Source organism: Anomalospiza imberbis, chromosome 28, assembly GCF_031753505.1.
Source record: "Anomalospiza imberbis isolate Cuckoo-Finch-1a 21T00152 chromosome 28, ASM3175350v1, whole genome shotgun sequence".
Taxonomy (NCBI): Eukaryota; Metazoa; Chordata; class Aves; order Passeriformes; family Viduidae; genus Anomalospiza; species Anomalospiza imberbis.
The window spans coordinates 685,916-712,549 of NC_089708.1; the positions used below are offsets into that span (position 1 = coordinate 685,916).

The 26,634-nt window shown below is 56.4% G+C and overlaps 1 long non-coding RNA gene across 1 annotated transcript; it reads left to right on the forward strand.

The window, feature by feature from the left end:
* Positions 1–24,948: 24,948 nt before the first annotated feature.
* LOC137463468 (uncharacterized) lies at positions 24,949–26,259 on the forward strand. Its single transcript, XR_010993929.1, has 2 exons — positions 24,949–25,306; positions 25,989–26,259. It is a non-coding gene; the product is annotated as an uncharacterized lncRNA (long non-coding RNA).
* The last annotated feature ends 375 nt before the right edge of the window (positions 26,260–26,634 follow it).

Below are 26,634 nucleotides of genomic sequence, written 5' to 3' on the forward strand. Positions count from 1 at the left end.
TAAACCAACCCAGACCCAACCTGTTTTTGGATCTGCAGTTCCCAGGTGCTTCATGTCCAGCCAGGCAGAGTTTCCACAGCTCAGGAGCACAGCTCAGGAGCCTGGCAGTGCCTCTCTGCCCTGCTCCCACTGAGGCTGGGCCTGAGTCAGCCCTGGGCTGGTGCAGGCCGAGCTGAGACCGGCCCAGGACTGCTGTCCTGAGCAGCAATAATCACTTGTGCAACAGTGCAAATGTGGCTGGCCAAGATGGGACAGGTGATAAATGGGAGGGAGTCAAGCAGCTGCAGCTTAAGATGTGCCTGTGTGCTGCCGTACCGGTTTATCATGATAAATGTCATCGGGAAATCAATTCTCTGTGTACTTTTGGGAATTACAACTATCATTTTGGTGTGATTTATTTCCTGTATAACGCGGACAAGGGCTCTTTGTTCATCATTTTGAAAGTTCATTTAAAATTGCTCTGAGTTCTTGGTTTTCTGCCGTGGCACGGCCAATGGGTATCTGCTCTCCTGTGAAATATGGGCCAAGGCAGAAGGAGGCTGGGCTGGGAGCTCTGCCCCTCCTGGTCCTCCTCCTGTGGGACTCATGGAAAGCCCTGGTACAAATAAATGTCACGGGGACATCTCTGGGGACAGAGCAGAGGATGCTGGTGACTGCCCCAGTGCCGGCTTGGGATTCTTTTATCCCTGCACCGACTGCTGGGCTGACCTTCCCTTCTTCTTTTCCACGCCACCCACCAAACCTGTTTGTCCTGCTGGGGAGCCAAGAACCTTCCCAAGCTCTGAGCATGGAGCTCCCATCTCCTCCTCGTGCCGCTCCGTGTGCCGGGCTCAGCCTGGTGCAGGCAGGAGCTGGCACACCGCCCTGCCCCATGCCCTTCCCACCCCAAACCTCGCCCCTCTTGCTGCTGGAGCTGCAGGGATGGGGGCTTGTCCCATGACAGGCTGGCAGAGCGGCTGGGGCAGTGGGGGTGGGGGCAGTGGTGCCAGGGAAGAGCTGCAAACCATCCAAGCTCACGTTGTTTATCCATGAGGATGAGGCTGAGCAGGGAAATGATAGCTCCCATAAACACCCAGGGGTAAACTGCAGGCAGGGAATGAGCTGAGTTAAAGGACAATATTGGCACAAGGACAAAGGGGACAAATTAACCATGACAAAGATTGAGGCTGGAAATGACAAGAAAGCTGAAGATCATCAGGAGAGGGAGGTACTGGAAAAGCCTCCAGAGCAGGGGGATGGAGGGATGGAGCCTCCAGTGCTTCCAGGATGGAGCCCAGTCCCTTTCTGGGTGGGTGACATGAACTTCTGGAGCTGCTGCTCTCCTTCTCCCTGACCACCTGGCCAAGGGGCCCTCGCTGCCTCCAGGGACTGAAATATTCCCACTGCCCTGACCCTGTGGTATTTTGGAAAAGTTCAGGAAAACCATCACTGCATAAATCTCCCAACCATGGGGCACTTGAAACATCTTGGGCAGTAATCATTGGTCTTTAAAGCCCAGAACTCCAAGGTTTACCACCCTTGGAGGAAAACAGCTCCCTGGGATGTCCAGGAGGGATGCGTGAAGAAGGGATCCCTATTTCTGCCCCAAAATCCATCCCCCAAACCCGAGGGAAACGGGAGCTCAGCTTTGGAGGCTGCCAAGGGCCTGGTGCAGCCCTGTCCCCCTGTCCCACGGGGGTGCCGGGTGTGTTCCCGGCCCAGCCACTGCAGATGTGTTTTGATGGTTGTTTGTACCAGGTGTGAGCTGCGGCGGGGCGGGGGCGGAACCCCGAGGAGGAGGAGGAAATGTGCTCGGTGGTTTTGCCTTACAGATTGGAGCCAAAACCTCCAATAAATCACGGCAGCAGCTGTCAGGGAGCAGAGCCTGTGGTGGGGACAACGCCGGGGCACAGCAGCGTCCCCACAGCCGGGACCCCGCTCGGTGGGGGGACCCCACATCTGTCCTGCTGCAAGTGCCCGAGGTGGGGGCTCCTCCTGCCCTCGGGAGCTCCCAGTGGAGCGTGGAGGGAAGGAGGAACCGTGTCCTCCGCGTGTGCCAGACCCCGGCAGCAGCAGGGCCCCAGGGGTGTCCAGCTGCCCTGTCCCAGGGCTCCTCCAGCCTGTCCCTGTCCCCGCCAGGCTCTCCCAGCTCCTTCTGCTTCTCTTTACCCTCCCCCAAGCCCAGTACCAAGAGCCTAATTTGGAATAACAGGGAGTGAGTGCGAAGGGGAAAAGCCCTGCACTTGCTCTGTTCCTGAGCTAATCCCCTGACAAATTCTGCAGCCCTGGCTGTGGTCTGGTTCCAGAGATGCCCCTGATTGAAATGGAAATACTCCCCGATCCTCTCCCTTAAAGGAGAAGCTTCCCTCTGTTTATAAACCCTCCCAGAAGGGGTTTTACGATTCTCTTTTACTGGCTGGCCTGCCGGAGGAATGTGGCAGCCTCAATAGCTGCAGGAAACATCGCTGCCCATAAACCCCCCCCCCCCACCACCCCGGACAGAGCCACGGGCTGACATTGTCATGAAACGAAAATATTCCTGATGCTTATCAGGGGCTCACATCAAAGGAGCCCCGGCCGTAAATCTGCCGGGCTGTGCCACGGAGCCCAAATAAAAGCAGCTCCCTGGGCAGCTGAGGGTCCCGGTGGGCAGGGCAGGGCAGGGCAGGGGCTCAGGCTGGGGTCACCTCCCGGCACAGACCAGCACAGGGCGAGCAGAGAAGGCCTTTGGCTGTGGGCAGAGCCCCGAGCTCATTTCTTGGTGCAGTTTTGCAGTAAAACTTGGAAAGGTTTTTGGGGTGCTTTGCCCCCTCCTGCCCCTCTGCCTGACCTCTCCCACCAAGACACAAACGGACCTGGGCACTTCATCCCGGGGCAAAACCTTACTGGCTCTGTGCTTGGCATGTATGGGGAGACAAATCCCACCCAGCCAGGCTTCCTCCAAACTGCCAGAATTCAGAAGTGACAGGAGCCGTCCCAGCTCTAACCAGCACACTTTGCCCCCAAAATGCTCATTATTTCAACCTGAACCAGGGTGAAATCAGACATAAAAAATAAATCAAATATCAGGCATGCATGTGTGTGGGTGGACAGAGCCCCGTGGGGAGCTGGAGTGGTGGGAGAGCTGGAATGTCACTGCCCGGGATGGGGAGCAGAGCGTGCCCAGCCGCTGGCTCGGGGTGACCCCGCTGTCCCCAGGCCCGGGCAGGCTGACAGCACATTATGCAGCTGGCCTATCTTTTGTTGCCAGTTGGAGCCAGGAGTTTTCCTGCAGACCGTTCTGATCCGGGTAAATCAGCGGTTTCCAATCCCCGGGGGATATTCCCCACCGGTCGGGCTGCGGGGTCACCTCCAGGAGCTTTCAGCAGGGTATCGGTTGCTCCGTAAAGACCTTGAGTGATGGATACTTTGTCTCACAGGTAAGTTGTTCCAAAAGTTAATTATCTCCGTGGTTGCTCACTTGGGAATTTAATCACGCTCTGCTGAGCTGCCGCCCTCACCAACAATTACAGTAGTGCCCAAAGGGGAAGTTTCTATCTTGCCCTCAGCCTCGTCATGCCCTGGTGGCAGCAGATTTACAGCCTCCCAGGCGCCCAGGAGCCCTGGCCGGGGCACTCCTGCCCTCCTGAGCTCTCTCAGGGTAGGACCATCGCAGGGCTGCCCCGAAGCTGCTCCCGAGCAGGAGGAGAATTCTTTGTATGTGGCCTCTCTTCCCTCCCTGAAGCAGGGCCACGGAGTGAAGCCTTGACGAGCAAAGCTTAAAATGCAGAAGCTCTGGGAGAGCCAGACACTAATGTGACATCTCTCTCCAGCACTTGCCATTCCCTCCCTTCCAGGGCTTTGATGTTAACTTCTTACAAGCTCGGAGACGCTGGAGGATCGGGTGGGAAATCGTGCATGTTAATAGAGAAAGCGACAGGCAGGCACCAGGTTCCTCTCTCTCCCCACAAACACCAGGGGAAAGGGCAGGCTGCTCCCCCGGGCCACCCTCTTCTCTCCTGGGTCTCTAGGGATGATGTGAAGCTTTGGCCTGGTGCTCCACACCGCGCCAGCACAAGTGGGTCATTCCTGGGTCAGGAGTCCTTGACGGGGGCTGAAACCAGTTTGGCCACAATTTTAGCGTGTGGCTCCTGCCTCTCTTCTCCTCCTCCTTCCAAACTGGGTTAGTTTCCCCTTGGCTATCAAGGGAGTGTTGGAGATGCTCAGGCAGGTTTGATATTTAGTGCTGCACCTGTGTTGGATGGGTCTTAATTATTTATAGCTTTCCTATCCTGTTTTCTCAAGTCAGTTGGGAAGAGGTGACAGGTGAAGACTTCTTGCAGCAGATGCTTATGAGGCGGGTGAGGTGCCTGCCGCTCAGATGAGAAGAAAAGAAAGTGTCTTCAGCAGGAGAGAAATGACAAAGCTACAGAGGAGCTGCCTCATTTAGTAGTCAAGGAGGAGGAAAAAAAACCCTCCTTAGGTCTCCAGAAGAGAAACACTTTCCTGCTCCAGAGATGGATGTTCTGGGAGCAGAACTCCCCTCTTTGTCCAGGGGATATGCTGGAGGTGCCAGGGCAGGGCAGAGCCAGCGCTGCCGTGCTGTGACCCTGCTGCCCAGAGGGCTCACTCCCTCGGCTGGCAATGCCAAAATCCTTGGGGCATCCAAACCCACGGGTGTATCTCACCCTCCACGGGGTGGGCTTGGCTGGAGGCTGTTGGATGCGATGCTGGGCCGAGCTCAGCCGTGGGCTCCCACCAGCTCAGCTCTGGTGGCCTCGAGGTCGGTGAGATCTTGCCATGGAAGCCATTTCCTGGTCTATGAGGGCACTGAGGCAAGCGGGAGCGGGACTGCCCTGCCCTGCACCACCCCTCTGCAGCCCTGGACACACACTGCTGGGTCCCGAGTGTCCCCAGGGCCCCGAACACACACATGGGATTGTCACCCGTGCTCTGCCTCCCGTTACCTGCTGCTCCCTCACACCTGAGGGAGAGGTTCCTTCTGCTCGAGTGCCTGGTACCTCCTGCTCTCTGCCGACAGAGGACTTAATCTCGAGAGACAGCCAGACTGCTCCTCTTCAGGGCTGCATTTGTCACCGCGGCCCTGACTGGTCCCCAGGCTCGTGGCTGAGCAGTGAAGGGCTGGGGCAGGAGGGAGAGTGCTGCTGGAGCCCGGCACACGCTGCTGCCACGTCTGTGACGCGCTGTGGATGAGGATCCTCACTGGAATGTGATAGCTGTGCCACCGTTTATAAAGTTTGTGCTTCCCCAGGAGGACAGGAGGGCAGGAGAGCTGGGCAGGGGCAGTGAGGGCCGGGGCAGTGAGGGGCAGTGAGCTCTGCCTGAGTTCTGAGTCCTGCTCCCAGCCCGTCCCGCCACTGCAGATGTCAAGTTGATTATTTTAACCACATTAGATCCCTGTTAATTAATATGAATTAACCACCCTAATATCCCTGGGTAAACAAGCTATTAGGTGCAGGGAGGAGAGGAAAACCACTTTTAAACCATCACTAATCGATCCCTGCCAGATCCAGGGCTCCGTGCAGCCCAGCCCAGCCCAGGCACCCCCTCCTCACTGCCGGGCTCTGCAGGGCTGGGCGGTGCTGAACTCCCGGCACCTCCTGGCTGCCGCCGGCTCCAGGTATGACACACACACAAAGGTACCTTTTTATAGTTAGGAAATTATAGGTGCCATGACTTCAAAGGCTTTTGCAACAAGAGCTTTCCCTTTGATAAGTGACAGCATCATTAATGGTGATTTATTACCCGGGCTATTTCACAAACAGAAATAACCAGTTTCTTTTCATTTGGCTTGGTGGGTTTTTTTGCTCTGGGCTACTCAGACATACAAGGTGGCTGGTAACAGCTGTTTTACTGCTGGTAAGACATCTCATTTATTAACTTGTCATCATGTGTCATAAAGTTTAGCAAAATGCGAGATGATTGTGTACTTAAGCTGGGTAATTACCCCATTATTAAAGCTGCCTTCTTTATTTATTTGCTCTTCTGGTGGTTCGTTCCTACCTTTGCTCTACATGTTGCCTTAGTCACAGGGCACGGAGATGAGCTGCCTTGTAATTATCCATGTGCTGACTTCCACTCTTGGAGACGTGAGAGGTGTCTCTGCCAGGTGCCACTGGCCCACGGTGATGGGGACCGGTGTCTGGAGAGCTGGGATGGCGCTGGGAGCGCTGGCCTGGGGGCGTCCAGCCCGGTCCCGGCTCCAGCAGCGCCTCCCTGCCATGGTGGCAGCAGCGGGGATGTTGTACGCGCTGGAGGCAGCCCCGGATCTCTTCTCCCGGGGAGGAAGCACTGGGGCAGTGCGGGGCTCCCGACCTGCCGGTGGGATGGCTGCACAAGCGTTGGCTCGTCGTGCCAAGTCGCTAATTAAACACCGCGAGCGTCACCGCCAGCGCCCAGACACGGCAGATCCACACCTTGATGGAGGAGCTGCCTAGACAGAGGAGAAACCCACGGTTAGCACAGAGATGCTAATTGCCCTGGGAACTCCCAGAACTCAGGTGCACGTCTCCCAGGAATGTCTGGGACGCTGCCCGGGCACGTCCGTGCCCTCCCCGGGCAGGGTGGGGCACCGCGGGCACCGGCCCGAACAGCGGCACCGCGTTCCCAGACAAAGGGAGACGCTCCGAGCCCGCTCCCTCCCTGCTCCGGCAGCCTGCCCGTGCTCTGCTAACGCCGAGCCAGCGGATAGATCCGGTTCACAAACATTTTGTAAGAGGTTAAGCACCTGAAACCGCCCAATACCCGGCTATTATCCGGGCAAACAGGAGCTGCACCGCAGGAGCTGCGGCGGCGGCTCAGCCCAGGTGGCTGCTGTGCCCCGGCCCTGCGGCAGAATGTCGCAGGTCTGCGAGGGAGGCTGCTCAACCCATGCAAGGCAATGCCAGAGGGCTGGCTGCTCCGGTGGGATTCATTCTTCCCAACCTCTTCTCCCAAACCCAGCCTTGGGGTGGAGCACAGCTCTTGCCTTCCTTCCTGGAGGGAAAAAGGGGCTGCCCCTGGACCCTGGAGCTGCCCTGCCCTGGCCACTCTCCCACAGCCCATCTCCCTGGGCAATAAGAGAGGATTTTGTGGTGCCACAAGGGATTTTTGGTGTCTTGTTCTTTCATGGGCAACCAGCATCTCCCTTGGCAGGTCCCCATGGGACCGGCTCCATGTTCAGCCTTTCTGTATTCCTTCTACATTCTCCAAGGTCAGCCAATATTAAACCAGAGAGAAATAATTGCCAAAAATAATTAAAAAATATTCCCTGCTACCCCACAAGTTTCTTCCTGGCGCTGCTGTGAATATTGATCGGGGAATTTCATCCATAAATCCATCTCTCACATGGTAAGAGGTTTTATGTTGTAATTAACAAGTGGCTGTTGCACAGCAATTACAAAGAGGTGAAGATTCCATTTCCAGCACTACCCGGGGTGCAACGAGCGGCTTTTTTCCATCTGTGGAAGAAAAAATTTTGTTTAGGCCCATCCCCACTTGGTGCACCTCATTCTGTGGGGTCAGGACCCACCTGGAAAGGAAGGGAAGAGCTGGTGTGATCAGAGAGAGCAAACCCCACCCTGTGCCACGGGCTGACACCCACACATCTGGGCACGGGGCTGAATCCCTGCTCGAGGCATTGGGAGGGTTGGAAACACAGAGGCTTTGCACGGGGGAGCTGCCCCGGAGCAGCAGAGGGAGGCAAGGCTGCTCCAGCCACAGTGGGGCAGGGCCGTGGGGGGCTCTGGCTCCCTGGAGAGGGACAGAGGAGGAAATGGAACCGTTCAGCCTCGTCCAGGGGTTTTCCACCGGCAGAGCTCAGGGAATGGCAGTGAGAATGACAAAAACCCAGGGCCACCGAAACCCGCCGCTGCCCAGCAGTGACTCTCCCCATTTCCATTTGTTAAAACAGCGTTTTTATTCCAAAGAGATGCTGAAAGTGAAAATGGACAAAATCCATTTTCCATCCCCCATTGATTTCCTGGGATATTTACAACTGCAGAGGTATCGATCTGCCCGAAGTGCCGGATGCGCTCGCTCCTCACCCACGACACTTGCAGTGATCAAGTATTTTTGGCAAACAAACCACCAAAACCTGTCATGTAAATTGATCCAGAAAGGTCGTGGGGAAGTGCCAACGCTGTCCCCAGCACCCACCCTGGCTGCCATCCCTTTGCTCCCAGTGTGCACGTGATGGGAGGAAGGTGGGTACTGCCCTGCTCCAGGACACCCCACATCCCCAGCACTGGGATGGGGATGGAGACCTTAAATTCCCCACGCAGGGGGAATTTCCCTGGGAGCATTGATACGATGCAGTTTTACTAGAATTGTATCTGTTGGGGTTTGTTCCAGATGTGGGAACTGCAGCTGTCAGCCCTGCGTGGGGAGAAGGGAGTGGGGAGACCTCAGTGCTGCCATTCCCCACCCCACAGAAACTCTCAGGTGACTCAACCCCCTTTTTTAACTTCTCCTCCTCCCCACAGACCCATTCCCACAGCCCATGCTGGCCCCAGCCCATCTCTACATGGCTCTGCCTGGAGCCAGCCGGGAGGCTCTGCCGTGCCTGGCACAACTGGAGAGGTGGGAGACAACCTGGCACAGCTGGAGGAGCTTTTATCCCACCTTCTTTTGCCACACACGTGGGACTCAGCCCAGATCCCAATGCCTTTATTCCTCCTTCCAGCAAAATCCCGCTGAAGCAGTTTTGGGGTTCCCAGGGTCCAAGCCGGTCCCACGGCACGGGGTTGCAGAAGGGGTGAGAGGGATGGCAGCACTCCCCACTTCATCATCCCCCTTCCCCGGCAGACCCACACTAGAACACCCCAAATCCAGGCGCGCTGGCAGCTCCAGGTGCGCCGCGGGGCCGGGATGGTGCAGACGGTGCGTCAGGAGCTCCCGGGGCCAAAGCACCGCGAGCCAGCGAGGTGTGAGCCCAGCTCCGGCTTCAAAGGGTGCACCGAGCTCCACCACACCCGCCTGGCAGCGGGACCGGCCCCGCCGGGCTCTGCCTGCACCTTTCCTCCAAGGCAGTGGGGATTTGGCTGAGCCAACCCCTGCCAAAGCGCCCTTGGCGGGTGTGAGATGCCCATTTTGGGAGGGGAGGCCGGGCTGGGTGGGCAGCACGTGGCATCGCCACGCTTTTTCCCCTGTGCCGGGCACAGCGTCACCTCCGAATGCGGCTTCCAGGAACGAGCCGGGCGGGCGCAGGCTGGGAAAGCGCGTGGTGTAAAGTTTCCAGAGCCCCTCTCTGCCGCTGTGTCGGCCTGATTACATCAGTCAGGTCGTGTTACCCGCCTGACGGGCACTAACGAGAAGTGACAGACGTGACAGGGAGCGGGCAGGCTCCAGGAACGACACCGCAGTCCCCAAGGACACGTCCCCCCCTTCCCGGAGCGGCTCGGCGCCAGCTCCGTCCTCCGGCTGGCCCAAGGCAGGAGCTTTGCCAGGGCCACTGCCCAGCTCTGCTCCATGCCGGGGTGGTGGCACCAGCCTGGGGACCAGGGATCCACGGCCATGGCTCATGGGCCACTGTGGACCCGAGCCCATAGGAGCCGCCTGCTTTTCTCATCAGAGCTTGGAACCAGGGTCAAGGCAGGAACTCCACCCATGGCTGAGCCTGCCTGTGGTGGGGAAGGGCTGGGGGTTCCTGCCTGGGAAACCTCAGAGCGTGGGGGCTGCCCGGCAGCGGCAATGCCCTCCTGGGAAGCTCCTGTGGTTGACGGGATGAATGGGAAGGAGGGCGGGATGCGCTGGAAGTCACAGAGCTTTGTTGTGATCCTGTCTCTGTGAGGGCTGGCAGAAATCTGGGAAATCTGGGAAATCTGGCAGGAAGCAGGGGGACACTGACAGCAGGGAGACATGAAGGAATGAGCAGGGATGAAGAAGAACGATGGGCTGGAGGGAAGGAGTCAAGTTTTCAGCTTGAATCCCACCAGCTTGGGGCCCGTTGCATGCCAAATCTCCGTGGGAGGGCTGGAACCTTGGGGACACTGTCCCAGCACAGGTGATGGGTGATGGCCTTGTCCCACAGAGTTCTGGGAGAGGAGGGGCACAAACAGCTCCAGGTGCTGGTGCATTCACCTGGGGAAGGTTTTCTGCTTCCCTGAAACAGCTAAAGAGGACCAAGAGGAGGATTCCCAGACTGTGGCATGGCACGTTCCTCCCTGCCTGAACCTCTCCCATCAGGAGCTGCCTCTGTCCCACCATGGATCATCCCTGCCCCAGCCCACACCAGTGACCAGGGAGTTTAACTGGCATCAATCTTCCCCAACTTTCAAGGGCTGCAGTTATTGACATTTTGTTCTGACCGGGTCAATACCAGCTTCTCGGGCCAAGAGACAATAAGCAGAAAATAATAAGCAATGCAGAGTTAATATTGATTTATGATTATTTGGGTCTTTTGCATGAGTTTCTCCCAGGCACAGCAGCTCTGTGCCCACAAGGCTCCTACATTTGTTTGTGCTGAGAAGCACAAGCAGGAGGGAGAGAGGTTTGCTGCAAGGTCCAGAATGCTGAGGCACCTGGCAGGGCCCTCTGACTGCTTGGCGAACACTAGCAGCATCTTCCAGCTATTACAACACACTAAAAATGCTAAATCAAATTAAATCCTCCACTTCTCCATGAGCAGTGACTAGGAAGAGCTTGAAAAACAGCATCAGATCAAGTTCACAGCGGGGATTTTATCTACACTGGGATTGTGAACCAACTTTTTAAGGCATTAAAAAGAACTGCAAAGAAAATTGGGAAACTATGAGACATTGCTGAAAAAAACCCAGAGAGTAGGGACAGAGATGACATCTTGAGGCTGGGCTGGTGGGGGCCAGTGAGCAGCACCCGCAGCTCTGGGGGTGGCTTTGAGGGGACACAGAGGAGCTGGGGGAGCCCATCCCATCCTGTCCCGTCCCATCCCATCCCATTCTGTCCCATCCCATCCCATCCCATCCCATCCCGTCCCGTCCCGTCCCGTCCCGTCCCGTCCCATTCCGTCCCATCCCATCCCATCCCATCCCATCTCGGTGGGTAGGGCTTTTTTCCCTCCTCCTCTCTGCCCTGCCCCGACGTCAGGATGTTTATAAAACTTGGCATCAGTCAGAGGCCCGGAGACGCTCAGCCGGTGCTGATAGGGTCAGAGGCCGTCGCCAGCGCGGATCACACACACTGACGGATTAATTCGAGCTGTCAGGACCAATCTGCGCACAAGCGCTCGGGGAGGTGCGGGCAGCGCTTCCCAAAAATCGAGGCGTGCGCTTCTCACCCGGGGAGCGGCCACATCCCGTCCTGGAGCCCGCGGTGCCGCATCCCCGGGCCGGACCTGACCCGACCCCACCGCGGCGGCAGCGCTGCTCCTCGGGCGTCCCCGCTCCCTGGCACAGAGGCAGATCTGAGGAGCTGCAGGAAGTACATTTGTTACTGGGAACGCTTTGATATTTCTCATGTGAAACGTCTGCGTGCCGGAGGAGCTCAGGCATCTGGCAGGAAATTACCATGAATCCTGTTTCTCTGAACAGTCACACACACGCCTCCTCGCTGCTTTCCTTCCCCCTTCTCCCTGCTCACCCACTCTGGTTGCCTTCCCCTCTCCCCACAGCAGGACCCAGACCCTGCAGAGGGTCCCAGCACCCCCCAAAACCCTCTGTCCCTCTCCCTGCTCCCTCTGCTCTGCAGCGTCCTGGGGCTGTGGGGCAGCTGTGATAACAAATCCTTCCCTCTTCATCGTGGGCCTTGGCAGGATCAGGGTGCCAGAGCACCCACTGTCCTCTGTTCTGCCAGATGCACAACCTGGGGGTGCAGGATTTGGGGGTATTTTGGGTGCCAGGCTGGGTTCAGGTCACCCTCTGCATCTGTGGCCTCCTCACTCGTGGATGGCACCTTTGGTTTGGCTGATGGAAGAGTGGAACTAGCCACGTGCTGGGCACCATGCTGATTTTGGGGCACAGGTACCCACGGGCACCATGCTGATTTTGGGGCACAGGTACCCACGGGCACCTCCTGGGCAGGGGGGTCTGCAGGTGGGCACAGACCTCACCGTGGGCCCGGGCAGCATGGGGAGCCAGCCCAGGCGAGCCAATCCCACATCCCTGATCCCTGATCCCCAGGCTCTCCTGGCACAGCCCCTCACCAGGAGCACCCAGGGAGCTTGGCTGTGGATCAGAGGCGCTCTCTGCCTGCTCACACGCCGGAGTGGGAGCTCCAGACTGGATTTTCATGTTGCCTCCTGCTGGAGCAGCCCTGCCGGAGTTATCGGGGCCATCGCTGCTGTCAGATGGCTCCGCTCCCCGAGCTGCCCTTGCTGAAAGAGCTCTGACTGCAATTCTGCTCCATAAACTGCAGCTCCCCCTGCAAATGCAGGTGCTGCAGGGAACCTCGCTGCAGCCAGCCCGGCCGGGGCAGCAGGCTGTGCCCCCTGCCTCCCCCCTGCCCGGCTTCCAGGGGCTCTGCACACCCTGGGCATGGGAACCCAGCTGGGAAATCCCCGAGGCTGAGCCCCCGAAGTGAGGGGTGCCCAGAGCCCTCAAAGGATCCGGGGAGGACTGGGGGGCTCCCGGGGCGCAGAGCATGAGCCCGTGCAGCAGCAGAGCGGCCAGAACAGAGCCCTTTGGCAATAAATCCTCACTTTTATCTGCAGTGATACGAATCCACGGAGCACAGGCTCCCTTCTCCCCCTCCTGCTCTCGCAGGTTTCGGTTTGGCCTCGATTCCAGTGAGTTTACTGACAGATTACTTCATTTTAACTCTATGGCTTTCCCGTCTTGGGGGAGGCATATTTCTAAGTATCATATTTATCAAAAGGCCTGTGCAAAAACAAGGGCCAGAATTACTCTTTTGATGGTTCTCCCAATAACTACAACCACAATAAATTTTTCAGGCAAGAAAACTCAACCGGGGCCCTTTTGGGGCAGGGTTTGGGAGTGGGGTCCAGCTCTGGGCTGTGCAGCCCCCCGGCCTGGCCGGCTCCCCCCGCCCACACCGGCACATCTGGTCTCGCTCGCAGGGCTGGGCTCCCAGTTCCCAGGGGTGACATATTTCCCCCGCCTATAACTCTAAATCAGAGCAGCATTTCAATAAATCACAGCGAACACTTATTTATTGGACATAGTTTTGGGGCTCTTAAAGCACGGAAAATAAATTTAATGGAGCGTTTGGAGCATTTCTCCAATCTTTTGAGGGATTACTTGGGGAATTTGTCAACGGAGCCAAGCACAGCAGCTTGATCCAGAGAGATGGGAAAGAAATTATGGGAGATACTCTACAAAGGCCCAGGTGTACCCTAAATCACATCAGAAAAGATTAATGTCAGAGGATTGCTTGCCAGCAGAGTTGATTGGCAGCACTGCAGTTTATTTAATAAACTATCAGTTTAGCCAGAGGGTGACTTTAATCTGAATTACATTTTCTTGTTTTGGCCTACGCCATGCCAAGCGATTTATTGAATCCTGTAGCATTCTTCTTAACCTCAAACACCGGCAGAAAAAAAGAAGGAAAGCCTTGAGAGCCCCTGGAAAACCTTGAGGCAGCAAAAGCTGCTCAGCTTGGAGGGCAGGAGCTCACTCCAGCAGCAGGGACTCGCTTTGGGCTTGCTGGGAAGAGCTGGGAGCAGGAGTGGGATGTGGGTTTCACACCCCAGAGCCCAGGGATGGGGCTGCTTTGTGCTCACTCACATCCAGGTCCAGTTCCAAAGCTGTTCTGACTCCAAGAACCCCCCAGACCAGGATGGACAGGGAACTGGGACAGGCAGGGAGATGGGACGGAGGCAGAGAAGTGTCCAGTGACCAGAGACACCTGCAGAACTAGAGAAAAATGAGCTCATCCCTGCAGATCCCCTGGGCTTTATCCAGCCAGAATCCTCCCTTGGGAATGGAGGGTCAGCACAAACTCCTGCTCCCAGCACCTGCTGAGCCTGTACCCACCAGGAGCTGCTGCAGAGAGAAACCCCCCAAACACCTGGCTGCCCCCAGACCCTGCTTTTTTCCAGAGCTGAATGATTGGGCAAAGATTTAAAGCCTTGGAAAGGTTTTGGGAATACCCTGGCGGAGGGGGGAACAGCCCCCAAGCCTCCCCTTGCTGTGCCCTGCCTCCCTCCCAGCAGAGACCAGCACCAGGGCCTGGAGCCCCAGAACTGGGGGCTTGCTGACCTGCTGGGCTCTTAAATAATGTGTTTGTGCAAATAGACAAAGAAATCCCAACTAATAATAATCCTTGTTCCAAGATTATGATTGAGTTTTTCCCCCGTTCTGCTTGATATTTCTGCCAAAGAAAGAAAAATCCTTGCTGAAGTCTAGCAGGAAATCCAATAAAATTTCTTCAAAAGATGGGTCTGACATTGAAAAATAGCAAAATTATAAAAGTAGGCCTCAGAAAAGAAAAGGGGAGAGTTATTATATCTGGCACCTACCGAGGGCCCAGAGCTCCCTCTCCAAATGAGCCATCACAGATTGAAAGTGTTTAGCTTCCCGTTGATTAAACACGGTGAAGGACCCGCAGCGTGCCAAGCCTCGGGGATCGAAAGTTTGTTTTCAGTCAGAATGTGTTTTCAGTCAATGGAAAAAATGGTCGGGCTGTGCCGGGGTATGTAACTGAGAAGCCTCAGGTTTGGAGTGAGTAATGACTCCGATGCCGAAATGCGGGAGGGTTGTTAATCATCCGACCCCAGCCCCCGTAATTCAACTCAGCAACTCTTTGGAAGCCTGTTCTTTTTTTTTTTTTTTTCTTTTTTTCCTCCCCTTGCTCTTTTTAACATATAAAAATCCAAATGTTTTTCCTTCTTTTTTCTTTTTTCTTTTTTCCCCCCTGAAAGAACAGCACTGGCTGCATGGCTGCTGCCTTCCTTTTCTTTCTCCAAGGTAACGGGGAGCTGGCAGCTCCAGAGGGCTGGTGCTCGAATGTGGGGTTGGGCACAGTGGGATGGAGGGGAGCAGGACAGGATGTGTGGGACAGAGGGGAGCAGGACGGGATGTGTGGGATGGAGGGGAGTGGGACAGGACGTGTGTGATGGAGGGAAGCGGGACAGGATGTGTGGGATGGAGGGAAGCAGGACTGGGGAGGCAGGGCAGGGCAGTTTGGCCTGGGTGACAACAGGAACGGGGTGACAGCGAGGCCTGGGCGATGGCAGGGCCTGGGTGACAATGGGAGCTAGGTGACAACGGGGCCTGGGCGATGGCAGGGCCTGGGTGATGGCGGGGCCTGGGTGACGGCGGGGCCTGGGTGACAATGGGAACGGGGTGACAACGAGGCCTGGGCGATGGCGGGGCCTGGGTGACGGCGGGGCCTGGGTGACAATGGGAACGGTGTGACAATGGGAACGGGGTGACAGCGAGGCCTGGGCAATGGCGGGGCCTGGGTGACGGCGGGGCCTGGGCGATAACAGGGCCTGGCAGTGCGGGGAACACCGAGCCGCTGCAGTCCCGCTGCCGAGGCTTGCTAGAAGGGCTGTCCCAGGGCTCTGCATGTCCTGGCGGGACAGAGGAGCCCCCTGGAATGGGCTGCTGGAGCCTGGGGGGCAGAGCCCCAGCCCTGAGTGGAGGCTGCACCGCACGAATGGCAAGAGGATGCGCACGGAGCGTGGGCCTGTCCCCCAGTGTCACACAGGGTCGCTCAACCGTGTCCCACAGCGTCACTCACCCGTGTCCCACAGCATCACACAGCATCACTCACCTGTGTCCCACAGCGTCACACAGCATCACACACATGTGTCCCATGTCCCCCAGTGTCCCACACCCCTGTCCCCTGTCCCACAGCGTCACACAGCATCACACACCCGTGTCCCCCAGTGTCCCACACCCCTGTCCCGTGTCCCACAGCGTCACACAGCATCACACACCCGTGTCCCCCAGTGTCCCACACCCCTGTCCCGTGTCCCACAGCCTCATACAGCATCACACACCTGTGTCCCCCAGTGTCCCACAGCGTCACAGGGTTTGTGGGGGGCACCGTGTGCCCTTCTGCTCCTTGGTGGCCCCTCAGGCACAGCCGCTCCTCGGCACCGTGGCAGGGACAGCCCTGAGGAGCAAAGAGCCCTTTCACGGGGAGAACTCGGGCAGATGGCAGGGATCAAACACACCTCTGGAACCGGGGCCACGGGGACAAGCTCGGGGCTCAGCCGAGTTCAGCGCTGGGTCAAGAGGTCGCAGGGGGGACCATGGGGACACAGGGACAGCTCACCCAGCACCTGATGCTCGAGGAGCCCCCCGTCAACAGCTCCACAAAGCCCTCCACAGTCCCTGCATCCCCTCTGCCATCCCTCTCACCCCACTGCACGCCTGACTTGGTTCATTAGCTGACTTTGCCAGGCTGCTTCTCATTAGATAGCCAACAAATTCCAGGAAGACAGGACACCCACTGGGCCTAAATGAAATTAGAGAACAGAGCGCTGCTACAAGTGGTTTAATTCAAATTACAGCAAGATATTATCGCCAACTGCAAGTGCTTAGAGCCATGAGTCAGACCCCCACAAGGAACGAGCTGGGTTTAAAAAAATCATGACTTGTTAAGTGTATAATTAACTTTGGGGTTATTTTTATTTACCTTCCAGTTCTTAGCCTTCAGGAATCAGATTTTTGAGCTTGTTGGGAACAGCTTAAAATTAAAGAGGGGAGGAGGAAGAAAAGAAGAGGAATGTGTCCACATTCCTCTTGCCAGGAGCTGGGCATTTAAAGTGACACCATACAAGAACCATCCCGGAGCCAACAGGTTTTGGGGCACAGGAACATCCCCGTGTCTCACTCCAGTTCCAGCCAGAAAGCTCAAAGTGAAGCACAAGAAACTGGATGGAGATTTTACCCAAAGCTGCCGACGTGCCAGCCCCACATCCGGGGCAAACCCCAATTGCTCACCTGTATCTGCTCCTCACAGACCTCTGCAGCTTCACCTTCCTCCTCAGCTCCCAACCAAGCCCATCCCACAGCTGTTGGGGCTCTGGGTCTGCAGGCGCTGGGTGAAATTCTTCCCTCAGGCACCAAACCAGAGCAGCTGAGGCTGAGTCAGTGTGAGCTCACCAACTTCTGTCTGCTCGAGCTCTACCTTGTGCAAGCACCGCGGGGTCTGCTCCTGACCCATCTCCTGGGACAGGAGGGTTTTTCCTGGAAGACAGACCTGTACAGGACACAGCTGCAACAGCTGGAGCTGCTGCAGCATCCTGGCACCCTCAGAAGGGCACGCGACTGTGGGGAACAAATGACTGGGAATCCCAGTTAGGGTCCCCACATCATTTAATCTCCACCAAGGAGAGCAAAAAGCAAAAGCGAGGACACAGCCGAGCAGTTTGTGGGGAGAGTTTCTCAGTGTCCCCAAGCTGCTCACGCAGCCCCAGAGCCATCATCCTCAGCTGGTTCTCATGGAGCCTCCTCTGCTGCTGCCTCAGGTGCTGTCTTCCCCTGTTTCCGCTGAGCAGAGAGCACCCTGCTATCTTTCATTGAAACATCATGTCCAATTTATCCCTTGATTAAACCCATATTTTGCTTGGCTATAAGTCAAATATAAGAGGGCCGCACTCAAGTGAACTAATCTTGGTTTACTTGCCAGTAAGTAATTTGATAGACAATTTGGCAGACATCCACTCTAGAATTAAGCAAACCTGAGCAATAAAGATGTTGGAAAACAATCCTGAAAAGCCATAATGAGACGTCGAGTTCCATTCAACAGCAACTCGTTCCACTCAGGTTTGTGCTGACACTCAGGACTGCCAGTGCCCAGCCAGGAGGGCACATCCAGTGCCCAGGCAGGTGCCAGTGAAGCCGAGAGCCACCCAAACTCTGCTGGTGTGACCCTCCATGGAGAAGCAGTCCAGCGATGGCAGCCCCAGCCCCGGGGCCAGGTGAGCTCTGAGGAGACAGCAGCAGGGTTTGCCAAATCACAGGCTCAGAATCATTTAGGATGGAAAAGTCCTCCAAGATCATCAAATCCTAACTTTGAAGCCTCAGCTGGGAGTGCCTTGGAGGAAGGAACACCTGAAACACCCCCAGCACAGGAGCTTCTCTTGCCACCTGTAAGCAAATCTCTCACCACGTCCTGCTGTTCCAACCACGACCCTCAGAGCCCCCAGCCCTGCCCCAGAGCAGCTCCCACACCAGGACTGGGGCTACTGAGCTCCTGTTTATGACCTCCCCACCCCTGCCTGAGGGGCAGCACCTGCAGCATCCCCTAGCTGGGATGGGGGACAGCAGAACTGGGTGAGCCCCACCGGGGGGTTTCTGTTCAGGCAGAGCCTGCTGGGGGCTGTGAGGTGTGTGGTGAGGGGCAGTGGCCGGGGCAGAGGGGCTGCCAGCCCGTGCTGCTCCATCCCTCATAATGCCATTATGCGTTGCTGGCATTAATCACCCCGCTAGGTAAGCATTATGGCACTTTTATGGTAGCTTTGAAGCTAATCTGTCACTAATGCCTGCTGGATTATCATGATTTCTTACAGTTGTGATTCATTAACTCAGATGCCTAATAGAATTAGTATTAAACATCTTCCATAGATTTCTGCCTCAACATGTTGAGTTTTGAAAGCCTTTTCAATATTTCATTGTGTTGTATTAAATAGCACGTCAGGCACATTGTGTGGTCTCCTGGAGAAGCTGGCACAGCTGGAGCTGTGGCAGGGCTGGAGCAGGGGAGGGGGCTGAGCTCAGAGGGGTTGGGGTGGCTGGAGGGGCAGCAGGACCCTCAGCCCTCCTGGGGCCGTGTGTGCTGCAGGATCAGGTGTTTCAAGTTTGGAGAGTTCTCCTGTGAAAGGTGTTCCAGATGCACAGCTGCTGCCTCCAACACTGGGTAAGGAAGGTGGTGCAGAAGGGGTTAATCGGGTTTGGGGACACAAAGTACAGTGCAGACACTAAATATGATTGTGATTATCACCTGGCCCTGAAGGAATCCTTTCCCTAGACACCACAATGCCATTCCTAGTATGAATATTATTCCTAATAATCAATATTAATTCTCAATGCATTCTCCAGGGTTTAGAATGACTTTCTTGTTTAGGATAAGATCTAGATCTTGAAGTAGGCTAAAAAGAGGAATTATTATATTATTGTTATTAGCATTATCATTATTATCTTGGGCTTAAAAAAAAAATCCTATTTAGATAACAATCTCCCCCAGGAGCAGACTGTAGAGCTCACAGGCCTTTATCTGGCTACTTAAATCCGCGTTGTGAGTAACAGAATTTTACAGTTATTATTATTAATAATGTAAGGCCAAGACCAGAACAACATTGCATTAGGCTGTGTGTGTGTGAGGCTGACGGGCCTGCACCACAACCCTGCCTTGGTTTCTTTAACAGGGGAGTCCCCTGCCCAGATTCCCAAGCGGCTTTGCTGGCGGCCGTGGCAGGAGCCCCGGTGGGGAGGATGCTCGTGCCGGGCACTGGGAAGAGCCTGAACTTTCGGGCGCTGCCCTGAACCCGCCGGCGAGCCCTTTTTGCTGCCCTGACCCCCGGAACCCCGCCTCGAGGCCGTCAGCCAGGAAAACAGAGAGGGGGCACTTCAAAGCGGGGATTAGGAGCAGCTGTGCAAATTGACAAATCCGTGCCAGGAGGAGCCGCGGGGCCGGGGACCCGGGGCTGGCTGGAGCCCCGCGGAGCGTCCCCGGCACCGGGACCCAGCCGTGTGCCAGCCACGGCCACCAAATTCACGAGCTGGGGCTCGGGAAGGAACGCTGCTTTTAGAAACGCTCCTGTGGAAAGAAAGGTCAGGTCTGGGGCAGGCGCTGGAGCGGTCCCAGGGAGGAGAGCGGGCGCGGGGAGGCTCTCAGAGGTGGTTTGTGCCCGTGCCAGAGTCAACCTGTGCCGGCGGCCGCTCCTGCCCCGCCTCATCGGCATCAATCTCCGCGGCCCCGCTGGCCCAGGGCGAGCGAACACCGAGGCCGGTAGTCAGGGGCTGCACCGGCCAAGGGACAGCCGTCCCTCCGGGTCCCCCTGTCCTTCCCCGGGTGCAGCCAGGGGTGAGCCCTGGCCGTGCCGGAGCTGTCTGGAGCGGCTTTTGCCATGGAAGTGGTTGATTTCCCGACTGTGAGTGGCCTCGCCGTGAAACCGTGTGATCTTCCCCTTTCTTTTCCCCCTGCGTGAGCGAACTAATGCGCACATTTAAGGGGAACGGAAAACCTGAAAACTTCTTCATAATGTGACATGTCTGAAATGTGCATTTAACCCCCCTCCCCCAGTTTTTGGTTACAGAAACGGTTTGGTTCTCCCCTGGATCGCTTTTATGCAGCCCTGCAGCATTTCAAAGCGAAGCCTCCGCCGGAGGGGAGCAATTCCTTTGCTTCTCATCAAAATGCCGCTATTGATGTCACGGCAAGAGGAGACGGAGAGCATGCAGTCCCGCCGCTGTTCCGTGGGTTCTGAAAATACTTTGAGTGATGCTTTTCAGCTGATTCTCCCAGTTTATCAGGAGGAAAAGTGGGGAGTACCGGACCTGGAAGAAATACTCGGAATTTCGGGCAATGTAAAGGTGGAGGAGGCTGTGCCGGGGTGCCCGGGTGGGCGCAGGGCTCGGTGCGGTGGGGAAGGGTCCCCTGCCAGGCTCCGGCTTTGCCGCGGCCCCAGAAGAAAGGGCCGGCCAAGCATGGCCGGGGCGGCTGCTCCGGCTGCCCGGAGCTGCTCAGTGCAGCCTTTGTTTTAGGGAGTGAAAGGGGCGGTCATGGGACAGCAGTCAGCCGGGCAGGCACGGGGGAGGCCGGGGGAAAACTTTAATTAGGGTAACTTGAAGGCAGGCTTTAAGCAGCAGCCGCAGGAGGGCCGGTTTGATCTCCTTGTGGGATAGACCCTGTGATTAATCGCGGCCCTGTCGAGGGGACGGACACCTGCCTGTCACATGCTTTGATTCCCGGCACAGGCTTTGATCTCGGCCGGCTGCGTGGGAGGGTGTTGGAGCGATCCCTGCGCCCAGGGCGCTTTTATGCCGCCTGCAGGGGGTCCGTGGGCTGGGGAGGGGAGAGGAGGGGGGGCTCGGCCGCCGGCCCGGGGTCAGCCCAGGAGGTGCCGGGGCCAGCCCGAGTTCGTCGGAAGGGGAAAGTTCATCCCCAGTCCGAGGGTCGTGCTGCTGTCCTGGGGGAAGGTGGCCGAGTGAGCAGTGGGGATGCTTGGCCCTGTCAGCGCTGCAGAGCGGAGCGGGGTCTGAGGAGCTCACCTTGTCCCCATCCACCTGGTCCGAGGAGGTCACCTTGTCCCCATCCACCTGGTCTGAGGAGCTCACCTTGTCCCCATCCACCTGGTCCGAGGAGGTCACCTTGTCCCCCCCCCACCTGGTCCGAGGAGGTCACCTTGTCCCCCTCCACCTGCTCCAGCCCAAAGGGCTGTTGGTGGACTGAGGTTGGGGCAGACAATGGGGTACCCTGGGTGGTGTCCCCACCTGCTGTCACCGTCCCTGCTGTCACTGTCCTGCTGAGAGCCTGCACCAGTGGCCCCCTGATCATTTGTCACCAGCCTGGCACAACTGGAGGCACAGAATCATCAAGGCTGGAGATCTCCCGGATCATCCAGTCCAACCATCAATACAGCACCACCATAATCACTCCTAAAACATGTCCCTGAGTGCCACACCCTGACCCCAAGTGCCGCATCTGTAGCACCAGGGGAAGAGCAGGCAGCAGCACTTGACTGTGTCCTCTGTGGGGACAAGGGTCACCCAGCCTCTTCCCAGCAGGATTTCAGACCAAACCCAATGGGAAACAGGTGGGGTTAGGGTCCAGATTGGCCTCTCACAGCACCCCCATGGCCCTGAGGCTGCTCCCCGTGGGTTGGGGTCATTCCCTGTGGGCATTGCCGGCTGCCTCTCCCTGTGATTGGCGTGGGCACCTTCGCCCGGGCCCAGCCCGGGTTATTCTCAGCCCTGACATTTGTGCCAAGCAGGCAGAGCATGTCCCCACTGCTGGCACGGGAGGGGTCCCTGTGCAGCCTGAAAGAGGATCCCAACGTCTCTGCTTTCAGCCTGACCTTGAAACCAGAGCAGGGAGCTGAGCCCCTCTGGCTCACAGCGCTGGTGTGGGGGAAGCAGGGTGGGAAAGCCTGGCACGCCCCAGGCACGGGCCAGCAGCGCTGGCACCGGCGCTGGGTGACAGCGGGGATGGCCCCAGCCGTGCTCAGACCAGCCCAGAACCTGCTCTGCAGGAGCTCCTCTGGGCAACGAGGGCAAGGGTGCCCAAGGGATGGTGGGCAAAGGGGTTCTCATGGCCCTGGCTCCCAGGGCCTGCTGCAGACTCCCTGGATCTCCTGGTGTTCCCGTTACTTTTTCTCCCAGCTTTGCAGAGATGGTTTTCATGATGTCTCAGTGGATGGTTTGGTTCATACCAGCAGTAAATGTTCTGATTTTGGGCAGAAAAGGTCTAATGAAGCTAGAGACAAGCACAGGAAAGCCCTTCTCCATGCTGCATGGATGTAACAAAAACAAATTTCCAAGAGCCCCGGACAGGCGCGGTAAGGCTGTAATGTGGTGTCCTGTTTCCTAATCTCTCCAGTAAGGAAGCAGTGTGTTGAATTTAAAATATCCCTCTGGTAAATGCTAACTATTTAAAGAGTGCTAGGGTCTTAGAAATGCAAAACAAAGATTTGTTGATTAAAAACACATGGTTTGTTCTGGAGGCACGAGTAGCCAGAAAAATCAGTTCTGACAGTATTTTGGCTTTTTCAATCCCACAAGACATGATGGTGATTTATTATAGTGATGTCAGCTGTGGTTGAAAAAAGTTCTCTGTGTTGTCTTAATAAAAGAGCTTTACCTTGAAATCATTAAACTCTCAGCCTGTTTATTTGAAGTGATGACTGTGAATGTGAATGGTCCCCTCTAAATCACCCGCCCTGGGAACATCTGCACAGGCTGGCGGTGACAGCCCGGAGCTGGCCCGGCTAATGGGAGTCCTGTGATGGATCTGATTAGTGGGCTTTGAAACCTGGAGGGGAGATAAGAGCCCCGGGCAGGGAGGGGAGCCCCCATACCACAAAGGAGAGGGAATTGGAAAGACAAACGAGGTCTGTCTGTCTTCTGCTGCCATCCTCTGCAGTGCCCTGTGCCCACTGCACTCCCTGCTGGGACAAGGCCCAGCAGAAACTGTCTAGGAGGGACCTGGGGGGCTGCAAATGCTCTTCACCAGAGGTGTGCCTGGTGTGTCCCCATCATCACAGCCAAGGAGGTCTGGCAGCTTCAGAGCAGGAGCTGGGAGTGCTGGGTCTGGTAACTCGGCCTGATTTCAGCTGTACAGAGCTTTGCTCAGAAACCCTTGAGCCCATCAGACAGTCCCAGAATTGTTTGGGTTGGAAGGGACCTTCAAGTCCATCTCATTTCAACCCTCAGTCCAGGCTGCTGCCAGCCCCATCCTTGGCCTTAGACACTTCCAGGCACGGGACAGTGCACGAGTTCACAAGTTTACAATATAATTCTCCCAAACAGATGTGCAGAGTGCAGTTCATGTGCCAGCTCTGTCCCAAGGAGAAGGGTGCAGCAGGGATGGGCAGGAATTAACAAGGATGGCAGGTGTCTGACACCACTCCCAGGGTGCTGCAGGATCCCTGGCAGCCTGGCCCTGCCACGAGCCCTTTCCCTGGTGTCTGGCAGCAGCTGAGCACTGAGCAATATTTACTTCTTGGGTAAACACTCGTAATCTCCCTAACCAGAGTTTATCACAGAGAAGTGAGTTAAATTCCTCTCGGATAATCCCTGCCTGCTGTGGTTTTCTGAGCAGGAGGTTTTGGGATGCCTTTCGATGGAAATGAGTGGCTCTGGGTCTGGCCTGAGGGAGAGGGGTGCAGGTCCCACGACTCCAGAAACTGCTCAAACTGGGGCTGAGCTGCAGTGTGCCGGCCAAGGACTCCAGCACAGCCACCTCTGAGAGCTGGCACAGACTGGGACATGCTGGGTCCATGGCAGCTAATCCTGGAACGCAATTCCTCACCCAGCCCCTCACCCTGGGGCCTCCTCTCCAGGTGGGAGAGCTGCAGGTGGGACCCCCACACCCAGCAGCCAGACCCACCCTGGGTACCAGTGCCAGAGACCCTCTCTGTCCCACCCTCATCACAACAGAGCCTCACAGCAGGAATTACACTGAAACAACAGAGATCTTGCAAACCCCCCCCATGGGTTGTTTACCCTGAAATCCCCAGTGTCTGGTGGCTGGGATGGAACAGCACAGGCCCAGCCCTGACCCTGGGAATGTTACCAGAGAGAGACGCTTGGCAGGTACTCACATCTCATATATTATCTGCTGCAGCTACAAGAAATATATTTTCCCATCAGCGTGATTATTTTTATTTGACTTCCAAGTCGAGCAGGAAGCCGGCGCGGCTCCCATCCATCAGCACTGCGGCCATTAGAAAATTAACCAAGCTTAATAAACTTCCTGCACAGCTCACTCCTGCAGCTGCACATCTACAGGAAAACAAATCTATTGACTGGCTCTCCATGGAAGCACATGGCTAAATAAGACTTGTTGGAAGTGAGGAATGGCCCAGGATGATCCCAGTGAGGCTGTTACTGGGCTGGAAAACGCTTGTACAGAGCTGCGGTTTCAGAAACCTCCCCGAGATTCTGGGAGATGCTCGGGTGGTCAGGGGGGTGAGGGGTGGGATTTACTAACTGGGTGGTAATTTCTTCACCCTGTGGAAAGGCCAGTCTGCACAATGGGAGAGCTCCCATGGATTTCTCCAGGAGCAGGACCAAACTTGGGGTCTCACACTGGGGACTTGTCCAAGTGAGAGTGTCCCAGGAGCCACGACCTGGCCTGGCTTTGCTGTTTGGGCATCACTTGAAGAGGATTTCACGGAGCTTTGGCAGGGGGGGACCCACTCTGGGCCTGCCTGGCACCGTGCTTTGCCAAAGGGCAGCGATATTTTGGGTGCCTCCAGGGCAGCAGGACTGCACCCGCAGCAGGGAGTGGAGACAGCAGCACTTCCCTCCTCTGCTCTCCTGCACAGCCAACACATCCTGGCTGGGTGAGGCAGCATCTCTGCAGGCTGGGGAGAAGGCAGGGAGTCTCTCCACAGTTGGGAATTGCATGGAAAGAGTACTTTCCATGTGCTCTTCACACTGCAGCCTCCCCTGTAATGAAGGGAGATGGGCAAGTTCTAACCACACCAGCTGTCATAAATATTCAGCTCTGAGGTTTCACTCAGTCATTAGATCCACCTGGAGACACTCACAGTGCTGCAGACGTGGCTACAGGAGTTTCATGCAATGTGTGACTTCCAAATCAGTCTCTTTCCAGCAGGCAGAATGAACTGGCTGCTCATGTCTGTGTGCCTCAAAGAGGAGATGCAATAAAAAAGGGAATTCAGCCAGGTACGAGGCCTCATCTCCTTCCCTTGGAGTGCCTGGATGCCTCTTCATCTCCTCTTCAAACACCCATCAGGAAGTTTCCACCAGGGGTCCAAATCCCTGTGTCCAAGGTAGGGAATGGGAAGGGTTTGTGTTTCCTTTCCCTCAATTTCCCTCAATGCTGCCTCTGCACAGAGCCAGGGGATGGAACCATGGGTGCTCACAGCTCCTGGGGACAGCAACCTCAGACAGGGAAGAAAGTCCAGCAGAGCCCTTGGAAAGTTTTGGGGTTGTGGGTGGGGGTGAGTCTGGCAGAGGCAGAGTGTTCCCTGAGTGCCCCAGGGCCCCAGCAGGGGTGGGGAACCACAGCAGAGAGAAAAGAGAAAATACCAGCAAAAACCCAAAAATGCCACCAAAAGGCCAGCAAGGAACAGAAAGGCTGGGGGTGACACGCCCCACCAGGCTCAGGGTGAGGAGAGGCTTTCCCTGGGAGGGTTTCATGGCTGGATCCAGTGGGACAGCGCCGAGTCCCACGGCCCCAGTGGGAGCTGCAGCCTCCCGAGCACCTGCACCAGCACATCCCACACTGCCACAGCCACAGCGAGGAGCTGGGGAGAGGGGGGGCCCAAAGCCCCCAGACCTCAGGCTGGGGGTCCGGGGGGTGGGGTAAGGGGGGGTCGCTCCCTTCCTCGCGTGTCTACAGGCAAATTAAAAATTAAATAAATAAATGTGCTAGTTTACAAATAGAACTGTTACTTGTTACTCACAGTATTAACAGTCTCCTTTTATTTTTTTCCCCCCTTTTTTTTCAAGGCTGTGAAAGACGTTTGTTTCAGTTGCCAACATCTCTACAGAACTAATGTGGGTGGATTGTGACAGATATAATTTCTCCATCCTACAGTTTCATCAACTTGAGTTCTGTTAAACTATACCCGCTGGGCTTAGCTCCTTTTAAAGTTTCCGCTTTGACAGGTAGATTTATTAGTCTTGAAATTTGTACAAATCAGATGTCACTCGTGGCAACTTGTCAAAATGTCAGTCTGGTGAGGGAGGCATGAAAGGATTTTCTGGAGAGAGACGGGAGGCAGGCTTGAAAGAGCTTGAGCAAGGCAGAAGAAAGGAGCTGGGAGGGATTGCAGCCTGCTTGATCCTGGGGGTTTTACTTTATTAAATATCTAGCGCCATACAGTGGGAGATGCTGCTGGATCCTGCCCGCCAAGACATCAAGGCTGTCAACATCCGCTGACGGCTCCGGCGCTCCCGGCTGCCTTCGCAGCTTGTTATGGATATTTGGGGCAGGGGTGAGGCGTGGGGAGGGGGGGAAGGCTCGGCTTGGTTTTAATGCTGCAGCGTTTGAAATGCTCCATTATCACCCTAACGAGGCGGTGTGCCAGGGGATGGGGACCTGCCACCAGCATCCCCTTCCTGCCCCCTCTGCAGCCCTGACAGCCTTCAGAGA